At 47.8% G+C, this 12240-nt stretch overlaps 1 protein-coding gene and 2 non-coding genes across 3 annotated transcripts in view; 2 read left to right on the top strand and 1 right to left on the bottom strand.

Annotated features, from left to right (window-relative positions):
• Window positions 1-12240, top strand: part of LOC137318380 (zinc finger protein 850-like) — a 183829-nt gene that overhangs the window by 70349 nt on the left and 101240 nt on the right. The gene's annotated exons all lie outside the window — the stretch shown is intronic.
• On the bottom strand, window positions 7001-7072 carry trnaa-cgc (transfer RNA alanine (anticodon CGC)). The gene has a single exon. It is a non-coding gene; the product is annotated as a tRNA-Ala (tRNA).
• Window positions 9796-9867, top strand: trnaa-ugc (transfer RNA alanine (anticodon UGC)). Its single transcript has one exon. It is a non-coding gene; the product is annotated as a tRNA-Ala (tRNA).

Raw genomic sequence — 12240 nt, 5'->3', positions numbered from 1 at the left:
GATAGCACCGATTTGCAATATTCACAGATGAGATAACGGCTTACCTGGAACTCCAATGGCTGCAAGAACAGGATAGTAAATGCGTTCGATCTGAAACAGTACTGAATATCCCATTTCTGTGAGAAGCAGTGACTTCTGCTGATCTGGAAACCGGAGCTCCAGAAAGCACTCTGCGCTGATACATTGCAACGAGCTTAACTTATACAGGGGATAAATCTCCACTGAGACGGTTATACCCCTGTTCATTGCTATTAGTTACAGTCACCTGAACAAACACATTACATCAGCAGCTTTGTCTCCAATGTAAATGATGGCGTGGATATATCACAAACATCTCAAAGTTCAGAAACTTGTCTTAATGAGACTTCTCTCAGGAATAAAGTTAAAAGCTGTGTTCAGAAAGGACTGGTCCAACAATGAGCGGCTCCATTTACAGTTTTCATATAATTGTATTGACCATGTTCACTCCTGCCCATTCATTTGTGCATTTTACCGATTTCACTGCGTCTACACTGAATCCATGGGCAAAAGTAGACCGATTTCACTCTGTTCCTGCAGTTACTCAGTTAAAATATATATTTTGAGTCTCTGACACGGGGACAGTTCAAGGCCACGCTCAGAACTGTGGGTGATATTAGGGGACGGACACTGAACGAGCTTCATTGCCATTCCTCTCTCCGTTATTTTCCTGCAGATAGTTACCCGTTTATTTTATATTGGTTGAAGGCTGCAGTAAAATTGCTCCCGTGCAACCCCGAGCAGAGCTCATGACCCGATTTGACCTCCATCACAAAGGCCCCGTGCTTCCCTCACCCGCCTCGATTCCTTCCTCAGCATTTTGCCATTCAAACCCTCATTAATGCCTCTGACCCTCCAGACTCCATTCCTCCAATGCACGCCTGTCCGGTCATTCAGCCTCCTCCTTCCAACCAGCACCAGGTCCTGCTTGGCCTCACGGACCGTCACTGAATCCCAGTTCCCGATTGCCTAAAGTTTAACATTTTCAGACTGGGGTTTGAATCCCTCCATGGCCCACCCCTCCCCATCTCCACCCTCTCCTCCGCACCTACAGGAAACCCACCCGTGACCTCCTCATTCATCGATCATTGGCCTCTTTTGGTGGGACATCCCTCGCTTGGTTCCACTCACCTATCTGATCATAGCCAGGAGAAGCTTCTCTTCCCACCCTATCGCCGTTATCTCTGATGTCTCTAAAGGTTCAATCCTTTGCTCCCTCCTCTTCCTCATCTACATGCTGCCCTTTGGTGACATTGTCCGCAGACATGGACCAGCTTTCAGATTTACGCTGACAAAACCACCGCCTCTCTTGACCCTTCCAATGTCTTTGTGTTGCCATAGCAGCATTCTGTTTTAGAGGAGCCATAATTTACTCCAGTTAAAAATTGTGAAGTCAAGATCTTTGACCTCCCAATCTCCACACTGATTCCATCTCCAACCCTCTCTTTTTGATTGATGAGTCCCTCACCAATCACCCAATCCTTACTGAACTGCATTGGCTTCCAGTCTCCTAAGCCTGTAGTTTATTTTTATTGTTCCTTACACTTAAATCCACAAGGGCCTCACCCCTCCCTATCTCTGTCACCTCCTCCAGCCCTGCAAAATACTCCATTCGCCCACCTCTGGCGCTTGTGCATCCACAGTCTATTTGCCCGACTTTTGACAGCCGTGCCTTCAGCCTTATCCACGCTCCAGAATGCCCTCCCTCTGCCCCTCCATCTCCCTCTACCCCTTTCAGGTATCAGGCGGGGCTCAGTGGTAGCGATCTCACTTCTGCGTTCGAAAGTTGTGAGTTTTAGTCCCACTCCAGAGACTTGAACACATAATCCAAGCTGACACTGCTGTGCAGTACTGAGGCAGCATTGCACTGTCGGACATATCGACTGACGTAAGACACGTTGAACGGAAGGCCTATCTGCCCTCTCAGGTAGATATAAAAGATCACACGGCAATATTCGAGAAGAAACAGAGGAGTTCTCCCCAGTGACCTGGGCAATATTTATCCCTCAACTAACATAACTGAAACCGATTTTCTGGTCATTTATCTCATTGCAGTTTGTATGAGCTTGCTGTGTGCAAATTTGCTGGCGCGTTTCCCACATTACCACAATGACTACACTTCAAAGTGCATTTCATTGACTGTAAAGCATTTTGGGACGTCTGGGGGTCTTGATAGGCGCTGTATAAAGGCAAGTCCTTTCCTTCTTTCAGACCTCTCATGAAAGCCATCTCTTGTGTCATGATTTTCTCATGGCGCCAAATATCTCCTTCTTCAGCTGGAGTTCCATATTTGTCTGATTATATCTCAGTAAATCGGATTGGTCTATTTATCTATGGGGGGTTAAATGCGCTGTTTAAATGCAAGTAGTTATTTCTATGAGCTGTAAATTTTCAGTGCATTTGCTTCTAACAGCCAATCGAAACCTTATAGTAGTGTCGTCACTGTTGCCCACGTGTTCCCCCACACAGAAGCCTGATCCGAGCTCAGGCTCGTAATAAAACACTTGATTAAATATATGGTTACCGCGTGAAGGATTTTGGACTTTTCAATATGGATCTTTCACTTGCTAAAGGAGCAGAGTTTGGTTCAACACAGGATGGAACACAGAATTGCTAGACTTGACTATTCAAGACTGCATTCTGGGAAGATTGAACAAGTTCAAAAGGTTTTATTATTGCTTCAGATTGTTTAGAAGTCTAACTGAGACGATGTACTTGCGCTGAGGTAAGCGGCGAGGTTAAAGTTAAGACAGCTGCCGAGCTCGGAATTGAAGTCTGTGGGAAACTGTCGTAAACTTCAGATGCTGCAGCAACAGTTTGTTTGAACCATGGGAAAGAGAGAGAGGGAAAGGAGAGAGAGTGAAAAGTTCCAGCAGCTTGTTTTTACCAGCGAGGATGGGAAAACATTTCTCCTCATTTCCCCTCCAGTTCTTTTGCCAATTATTTTGAATCTCTGTCCTTTGGTTATTGACCCACTTGCCGGTGGAAACAGTTTCTCCCTTTTTGGCTGCCCAAACCCCTCATTACTTTGAATACATCTATTAGGTCTCCCCTCAAGCTTCTCTGCTCCAAGGAGAACAAACCCAAATTCTCCAATCTCTCCACATAACGGAAGTCCCTCTTCCCTGGCATCATCCTAATCAAGCTCCTCCGTACCCTCTCCAAGGCCTTGCCATCTTTCCTAAAGTGTACTGTCCAGAATTGTACACAACACTCAAGCTGAGGCCTAACCAGTTCAGCGTGACTTCCTTGTGTTTGTTTTCAATGCCACTATTTAGAAAGCCAAGTGTCCCATTCACTTTCATAGCCGCCTGTTCAACTGGCCCTGTCGCCTTCAACGATTTGTAAATATGCACACCCAGGCCCCTCTGCTCTTGGATCTACTGAAAATAGTACCATTTATCAACTTGCCCTGTCACCTTCAAAGATTGGTGAATATACACCCCCAGGTCCCACTGCTCTTCCACCCCCTCAAAATAGTACCATTTAGATGCAACTGGCTCTATATGTGGTTCCTCCAAAAGTGCATGAATTCACTCTTATCCGCATTAAATTTCAACTGCCATGTCTCCGCCTATTTCGTCAGCCTGTCTATGTACTCCTGAAGTCGGCTACTATCCTGCTCACGGTTTATGTTTCGAATTTTGGCTACAATTATGAAAAGATCCTCTGAGGCTCGCCTCACCTTTAAACACAAGGACAGGCAAGACTTCCGTTACCTCGTGAAAAACCTAATGCTCGGCACAGGATAGCATTCAATGGAAGAGCGCACGCACCGTATCAATGGTTCCAAACCCAGGGCTGGATTGCGGGCCCAGTGAGAGATTATTCCACTTCGACAGATTGGGGAGGACCTGGGACAAGAGTTTAGACTACGCAGAGGTTGGAATAGGGTGGATTTTAGGCGGTTCTCCTTTTCCCAGTGAGTAGTGAGCCTCTGGAATGCGTTGCTGGCTGGTGCGGTCGGTGCTGACTCTCTGCCTGCCTTCTCCAGGGAGCTGGACCGGTTTTTGGCTGGGGCAGAGGTCACAATATATAAAAGGTAAGAGGATTTACAGTTAGTGTCCGTACGATCCATGTGATCTGCTGGACTGGTTTCGATCACCTGAGGGGGTCGGGGAGGAATTTTCCAGTGTATTCTATCCCTTAAAGGCCCTGGATTTTTCTCAGGATCTTTGCCTCTCCCAGGAGATTACACGGCTGCGGGCGGGTGAGGGGGAGTAAGTGTCAGTAATGATGCTCCAGCAATCCCGAGTGAGGGGCAGGCCTGATGGACCAGCTGGTCTTTTACTGCCCGTCATTTCCGTATGTTCGTCTACATCCCCAGCTCGTCATGTTGTTTTCAACGAAACGATCTTCACACAAACCCACACCTGGGGCATGTGCTGCGTCTGTCTTTAGTGAAACGAGACTCAATGTCTCTGCGTCTCACGTTATTCTCCTCTAAAGTTCAAGGGCTCGAAATATTCTTGCAGGCCTCTGCTACAATGTGCCTGAGAATTTCTAGTCCCGTCCAGCCGTCTGCTACGTGTCTAGGTGGCTGTTGTCCGCTTGGAGCACAAGAGGAGATGACTTTCAACCCAGTAAATCATTGGGTGGTCTTAAGACAGTGAACACTCAGTCCTTATACCCTTGGTTATAGTTCTATTGGATTCGGGGTTGTAGCTCAGTGGTATAGCGCCTGCTTTGCGTGTATAAATTTCTGGGTTCAATATCTAACATCTCCAACATTTATTTTCACCAGAATGTCCCACAGAAAGACGAATCGTGCTTTCAGAGGGAAGCGAGTTCCAACTTCTGAGACAAACATTCAATTGTCCCGGAGCAGGACTTCATCTCACGGTCCCCTCAGCTGCACAGCTCATACCAGCCGCCGACTGACCGGAATTCAAAACTCGAACCATAAAGTGCTTGGAGAGAGAACCCGGGACCTCATACACGCGAAGCACGCGATCTATCACTGAGCTACATCACCAGATAGGGAAGACCTCTAACCAAATATAAAAGGACTCAGTGCCTCACTTTCCTAAGGCCATCCGAGGATTTACTGGGTTGAAAAGCATCTCCTTTTGTACTCCAAGCAGACAACTATACCGAGGTATGCGGACCTGATATACTCAGAGACTCAGAGTAATGAGAAAGGGGGCGTTGAGAAATAAGACTGGGAGAGGGGGAGAGCCACCATGGGCTGTGCTGTAACCATCCTTCCGATTCCAGGGCGCAATTTTCGAACGCTCCCATTATCAGTCACTTTGTTTACGGTTGTACGGGACTAGAAATCCTCAGGCACATTGTGGCAGAGGCCGGCAAGAATATTTCGAGTCCTTGAGCTTCAGAGGAGGGCAACTTAAGGCCTGGAGAGTATTGCGTCTCATTTCACTATAGACGGATGCAGGACTTGCCCCAGGTGTAGGTTTGTGTTTAAAGATCACTTCACTGAAAACACCTTGACGATCTGGGGTTATAGACCGGCATGACGGGCGGGAAAACAGTTGGTTCATCAATCCTGCCCCACATGCCTGGAGCATCGTGACCAGACATTTCCTCCCAACAAAACCCGCCCCACCCACCGGAAACATGTAATCTCCTGGGAGCGGTTACAAATCAGAAAAACAATCAAAAGCCGATAATGAGGGCGAATTCTGGGAAATTCCTCCCCGACTCCCTCAGGCGATCGAATCGAGTTCAGTGCATCACACTGACCATGTGCAGGTTAACTGTAAAACCACTCACCTTCTATATGATGCGATCTCTGCCCCAGTCAAGAAATGGCCCAGATCCCTCGAGAACGCGGAGGGAGTCAGCACCCACCACACCAGCCAGAATTGCATTCCAGAGACTCACTACTCTCTGGGAAAAGAAGAATCACCGAACATTAAGAATATTTTTACCTCTGTGTGGTCTGAACGCCTGTCAGCTGCTCCTCCCCAATCTGTGAAACTGGATGGTGGTGAACCTGTGGAATTCTCTACCACAGAAGGCTGTGGAGGCGAAGTCACTGAATATATTTAAGAAGCAGATCGAGAGATTTCGACACACACAAGGCATCAAGGGGTATGGGGAGAGCGCGGAAATATGGTATTGAGGTAGAGGATCAGCCATGATCCGATTGAATGGCGGAGCAGGCTCGAAGGGCCGAATGGCCGACTCGTGATCCTATTTTCGATGTTTTAATAACTCCGCACGCAAACCAGCCCCAGGACGGCAGCCATTTCAAAGGCGCGTGCGCGCTTCCATTGAATTTTATCCTGTGCAGAGCATTTGCCTTTTCTCGAGGTGAAGAAACCCTTTCCTGTCCTTGTGTGTGAAGGTGAGGTGAGGACAAGAGGGTCTTTTCAAAATTTCAAACATAAATAATTTTGAAATGCCGGGGATTGAACCCGGGACCTCATACATGCAAAGCATGCGCTCTACCACTGAGCTCTGCAAAGCTAGGGATGTAGACGAACATACGGAAATGACGGGCAGTAAAAGACCAGCTGGTCCATCAAGCCTGCTCCTCACTCGTGATTGCTGGAGCATCATTACTGACACTTGCTCCCCCTCAAGTGGAATTTCAGCTCCGTCTCTCCCGGACAACGAGATGCCCAGTCATCACACGTGCTCCAAATGTTCAACCTCCGCTTCAGTTCACGGGGTTTCTGCTCCGCTTTACTTTGAACTTTCCAAAAAAAAGTCAGCGGAAATAAAAAAATACAATTGCCAATAGTCAGTGACGAGGCTGACATCCAACCTCTGAATCATAAAGTGAGATGGATGAATGACACAGCGTCAAACAAGAGCTGGGACTGCTCGCTAGACATTGCACTGTCACATATTCCGGTCAGTCGGCGGCTGTTATGAGCTGAGCTGCTGAGGGGACCGTGAGATGAAGTCCTGCTCAGGGATAATTTAATGCTTGTGGAGCCTCAGAAGTTGGAACTCGCTGAGCTCAGAAAGCGCGATTCGCCTTTTCGTGCGTAATTCTGATGAAAAATATTTTTGGAGATGCTGGGGATTGAACCCAGGACCTCATACATGCGAAGCATGCGCTCTACCACTGAGCTACATCCCCCGATGAAATAAAAAGCTACCCAACGAAAGAAGAACGGATTATACTCATTTTATTAGACCACCCATGGTGGGCCTGCCACGTGATAGATTATTTCCAGATTCAAAGATTGGGGAGGAGCGGGGAACAGGCGTTGAGACGACACAGAGGGAAGAATAGTCTGGATGTTAGGCGGTTCTTTATTTCCCAGAGTGTAGTGAGTCTCTGGATTGCATTGCCGGCTGGTCTGGTGGGTGCTGACACTTTGTATACTTGGCTTAAAGTCATCTATTTTTCTGTTCCAAGCAGACAATTAAAGATGAAGTTTGCGGACCTGATACAACTGTGGGTGAACGGAAGAAACCAGGCCTCGGCACTTAGTCTAATGAGAAAGGGGGAGTTGAGAAGAAAGGCTGGGAAAGTGGGGAGAGACTCCTTGAACTGTGCTGTAACCACCCTTCCTATTTCAGGGTGCATTTTTCGAACGCTCCCGTTATCAGTCACTTTACTTACGGTTGGACGGGACTAGAAATGCTCAGGCACATTGTAGCAGAGGCCGGCAAAAATATTTCGAGTCCTCCCGCTTCAGAGGAGGGCAAGGTGAGGCGCGGAGAGCATTGAGTCTCATTTCACTATAAAGGGCCAGGTGTGAGTTTGTTTTTAAATATCACTTCACAAAAACACCTTAACGAGCTGAGGTTACTGACGGACATGATGGTCAGGAAAAGACCAGTTGGTTCATCAATCCTGTCCCACATGCCCGGATCATCGTGACTGGACACTTCCTACCGACACCACCCGCCCCACACACCGGGAACATGTAATCTCCTGGGAGCGGTTACAAACCAGAAAAAAATACAGGGCCAATTTTTGGAAAGTTCCTTCCCGGCATCTTCAGGCGATTGAAACCAGTCCAGGACATGACAGTGACCATGTGTAGGTTAACTGTAAAACCACTCACCTTCTATATGATGCGATCTCTGTCCCAGTTAAGAACAGATCCAGATCCCTCGAGAAGGCAGAGAGAGAGTCAGCACCCACCACACCAGCCGGCAATGCATTCCAGAGACTCACTACTCTCTGGGAAATGAAGAACCACCTAATATTCAGAATATTCCTACCTCTGTGTCGTCTGAACGCCTGTTCCCTGCACCGCCCCAATCTTTAAAACTGCAAATAATCTATCACGTGGCAGACCCACCTTGGACGGTCTCAGAAAATGAGAACCGTCAGTTCTTATTTCCTTGGGTAGTAATTTATATTATATGGGGATGTAGCTCAGTGGTGGAGCACATGTATGAGGTCCCGGGTTCAATCCCCGGCATCTCCAAGCGCTTTATATTTCGAATTTTGAAAAGATCTTCTTGTCCTCACCTCACCTTCACACACAAGGACAGGAAAGGGTTTCTTCACCTCGAGAAAAACCGAACGCTCTGCACACGATAAAATCCAATGGAAGTACGCACGCGCCTTTGAAATGGCTCCCATCCCGGGGCTGGAGAGCGGGCCCAGTAATAATAACAGAGAAAATAGGATCACGAGTCGGCCATTCGGCCCTTCGAGCCTGCTCCGCCATTATTTATGATCATGGCTGATCAATACCACATTCCCGCTCTCTTTCCATACGCTTTGATTACTCTAGTGTGCAGAAATCTGTCTTTCTTAAATATATTCAGTGACTTGGCCTCCACAGCCTTCTGTGGTAGAGAATTCCACACGTTCACCACCCTCTGAGTGAAGAAATAGATTCTTCCCAGTTTCACAGATCAGGGAGGAGCAGCGGACAGGCGTTCAGACTACACAAAGGTAGGAATCGGCTGGATGTTAGGCGGTTCTTCTTTTCCCAGAGAGTACTGAGTCTCTGGAATGCATTGCCGGCTGGTGCGGTGGGTGCTGACTCTCTCTTTGCCTTCTGGATGGATCTGGACCAGTTCTTGACTGGGACAGAGATCGCATCATATAGAAGGTGAGTGGTTTTACAGTTAACCTACACATGGTCAGTGTGATCCACTGAACTCGATTCGATCGCCTGAATGATTCGGGGAGGAATTTCCCAGAATTTCCCCTCCTTATTGGCGCTGGATTTGTTTCTAGTTTGTCGCCGCTCCCAGGAGATTACATGTTTCCGGTGGGAGGGGCGGGTGGTGTATGTAGGAAGTGTCCAGTCACGATGCTCCAGGCATGTGGGACAGGATTAATGAACCAACTGTTTTTTTCCTGACCATCATGTCCGTCTGTAGCCCCAGATCGTCAAGGTGTTTTCAGTGAAGTGATCTTTAAACTCAATACCACACCTGGGGCAAGTCCTGCCTCCGTCCATAGTGAAATTATACTCAATGCTGTCAGTGTTTCACCTTACCCTCCTCTGAAGCTCAGGGACTCGAAATATTCTTGCCGGCCTCTGCCACAATGTGCCTGAGGATTTCTAGTCCCGTCCAACCGTAAGCAAAGTGACTGATAACGGGACCGTTCGAAAAATGTGCCCTGAAATCGGAATGATGGTAACAGCACAGCGAAAGGCGTCTCTCCCCCTCTCCCAGCCTTTCTTCTCAACGCCCCCTTTCTCATTGCTCTGAGTGCCGAGGTCTGGTTTCTTCCGTTCACCCACAATTATATCAGGTCCGCAAACTTCATGTTTAATTGGCTGGTTGGAGCAGAAAATTAGATGAATTGTCGCCCCCAAAAAAACATTTTGTGGTCTCATAAAATGAAGGAGATCAGCTCTTCGTTGGAGTGTACTTCTATCTGGGGATGTAGCTCAGTGGTAGAGCGCGTGCTTTGCATGTATGAGGTCCTGGGTTCAATCCCCAGCATCTCCAAAGCTATTTTTTCACCAGAATTCCACACAGAAAGGCGAATCTTGATTTCGATGTGCCGCGAATTCTGACCTCTGAGGCTCCACAAGCATTCAATTTCCCCTGAGCAGGATTTCATCTCACGGTCTCCTCAGCAGCTCAGCTCACAGCAGCCGCCGACTGATCGGAATGTGTGACGGTGCAATGTCCAGCGAGCAGTTCGAAGAAACGGAAATCATGGTCAGCACAGCCCGAGGAGACTCACCTCTCTCCCAGACTTTCTTCTCAACGCTCCCTTTCTCATTTCCCTGAGTGGCGAGACCTGGTTTCTTCTGTTCAACTGCATCTGTATCAGGTCCGCAAACCTCAGGTATAGTTGGCTCCTATGATTAAAAAAGGAGATGTTTTTCAGCCCAGTAAATCCTCGGGTGGACTTCGGAAAGTGAGGCACTCAGTCCTTTTACACTTGGTTAGAGGTCGTTATTATCTGGTGATTTTAGCTCAGTGATCGACCGCATGTTTCGCGTGTATGAGGTCTCAGGTTCTTTCCCAAGGACTTTATGATTTGAATTCCTGTCAGTCAGCGGCTGCTCTGAGCTGAGCTGCTTCGGGGACCGTGAGATGAAGTCCTGCTCCGGAACAATTTAATGTTTGTCTCAGAAGTTGTAACTCGCTTCCCTCTGAAAGCACGATTTGTCTTTCTGTGGGACATTTTGGTGAAATAACAATTTTGGAGGTGTTAGATATTGAACCCAGAAATATATACACGCAAAGTAGGCGCTATACCAGAGAGCTACAACCCCGAATCCAATAGACCTATAACCAAGGGTAGAAGGACTGAGTGCTAACTGTCTTAAGACCACCCAATGATTTAAATGAGCTTAAAATCATTTCCTCTTGTGCTCCAAGCGGACAACAGCCACGTAGTCCCTTAGCAGACGGTTGGACGGGACTAGAAATTCTCAGACACATTGTAGCAGAGGCCTGCAAGAATATTTCGAGCCCTTGAGCTTCAGAGGAGAAAAATGCGATACGCAGAGACATTGAGTCTCGTTTCACTAAAGACAGACGCAGGACATGCCCCAGGTGTGGGTTTGAGTGATGATCGCTTCATTGAAAACACCATGACGAGCTGGGGATGTGGACGAACACACGGAAATGACGGACAGTAAAAGACCAGCTGGTCCATCAAGCCTGCTTCTCACTCGCGATGGCTGGAGCATCATTACTGACACTTACTCCCCCTCACCCCGCCCGCAGCCATGGAATCTCCTGGGAGAGGGAAAGATCCTGAGAAAAATCCAGGGCCTTTAAGGGAAAGAATACGCTGGAAAATTCCTCCGCGACCGCCTCGGCTGATCGAAACCAGTCCAGGAGATCACATGGATCTTACGTACACTAACTGTAAATCCTCTGACCTTTTATATGTTGCGACCTCTGCCCCATCCAAAAACCGGTCCAGCTCCCCACAGAAGGCAGACAGAGAGTCAGCACCGACCGCACCAGCCAGCAACGCATTCCAGGTGCTCACTACTCACTGGGAAAAGGAGAACCGCCTAACCTCCAGCCTGTTCCAGCCTTTGAGTCGTCTAAAATCTTGTCCCAGGTCCTCCCCAATCTGTCAAAGTGGAATAATCTCTCACTGGGCCCGCAATCCAGCCCTGCGTTCGGAACCATTGATACGGTGCGTGCGCTCTTCCACTGAATGGTGTCCTGTGCCGAGCATTAGGTTTTTCTCGAGGTAACGAAAGTCTCGCCTGTCCTTGTGTTTAAAGGTGAGGCGAGTCCAAGAGGATCTTTTCACAATTGTATCCAAAATTCGAAACATAAATAGTGAGCAGGATAATAGCAGACGTCAGGAGGATATGGACAGACTGATGAAATGGGCAGACACATGGCAGGTGTAACTTCATGCGGATAAGAGTGAATTGATGCACTTTAGGAGGAACTACGTGTCGAGGCAGTAGAATCTAAATGGTACTATTTTGAGGGAGTGGAAGATCTGAGGGACCTGGAGCTGCATATTTACAAATCTTTGAAGGTGACAGGGCAAGCTGATAAGGCGGTTAAGAAAGCTGAAGGGACACTTGGCTTTGTAAAGAGGAGCATTGAATAAAATGCACGGAAGTCACCCTGGACTTTAACAAATCACTGGTTCGGCCTCAGCTGGAGTATGGTGTACAATTCTGGGCACCAAACTTTAGGAAGGATGTCAAGGCCTTGGAGAGGGTACACAGGAGGTTTACCAGCACAATACCAAGGATGAGGACTCAGTTATGTGGAGAGATTGGAGAATCTGGGATTGTTCTCCTTACAGCAGAGAGGTTAAAGGTGAGACCAAATACGGGTGTTCAAAATAACGAGGGGTTTTGGGAGAGCAAACAGAGATAAACTGTT

Source organism: Heptranchias perlo, unplaced genomic scaffold, assembly GCF_035084215.1.
Source record: "Heptranchias perlo isolate sHepPer1 unplaced genomic scaffold, sHepPer1.hap1 HAP1_SCAFFOLD_70, whole genome shotgun sequence".
NCBI lineage: Eukaryota > Metazoa > Chordata > Chondrichthyes > Hexanchiformes > Hexanchidae > Heptranchias > Heptranchias perlo.
Note: the sequence above shows the minus strand (reverse complement) of the source record. Positions and strands in the feature narration are given on the sequence as shown.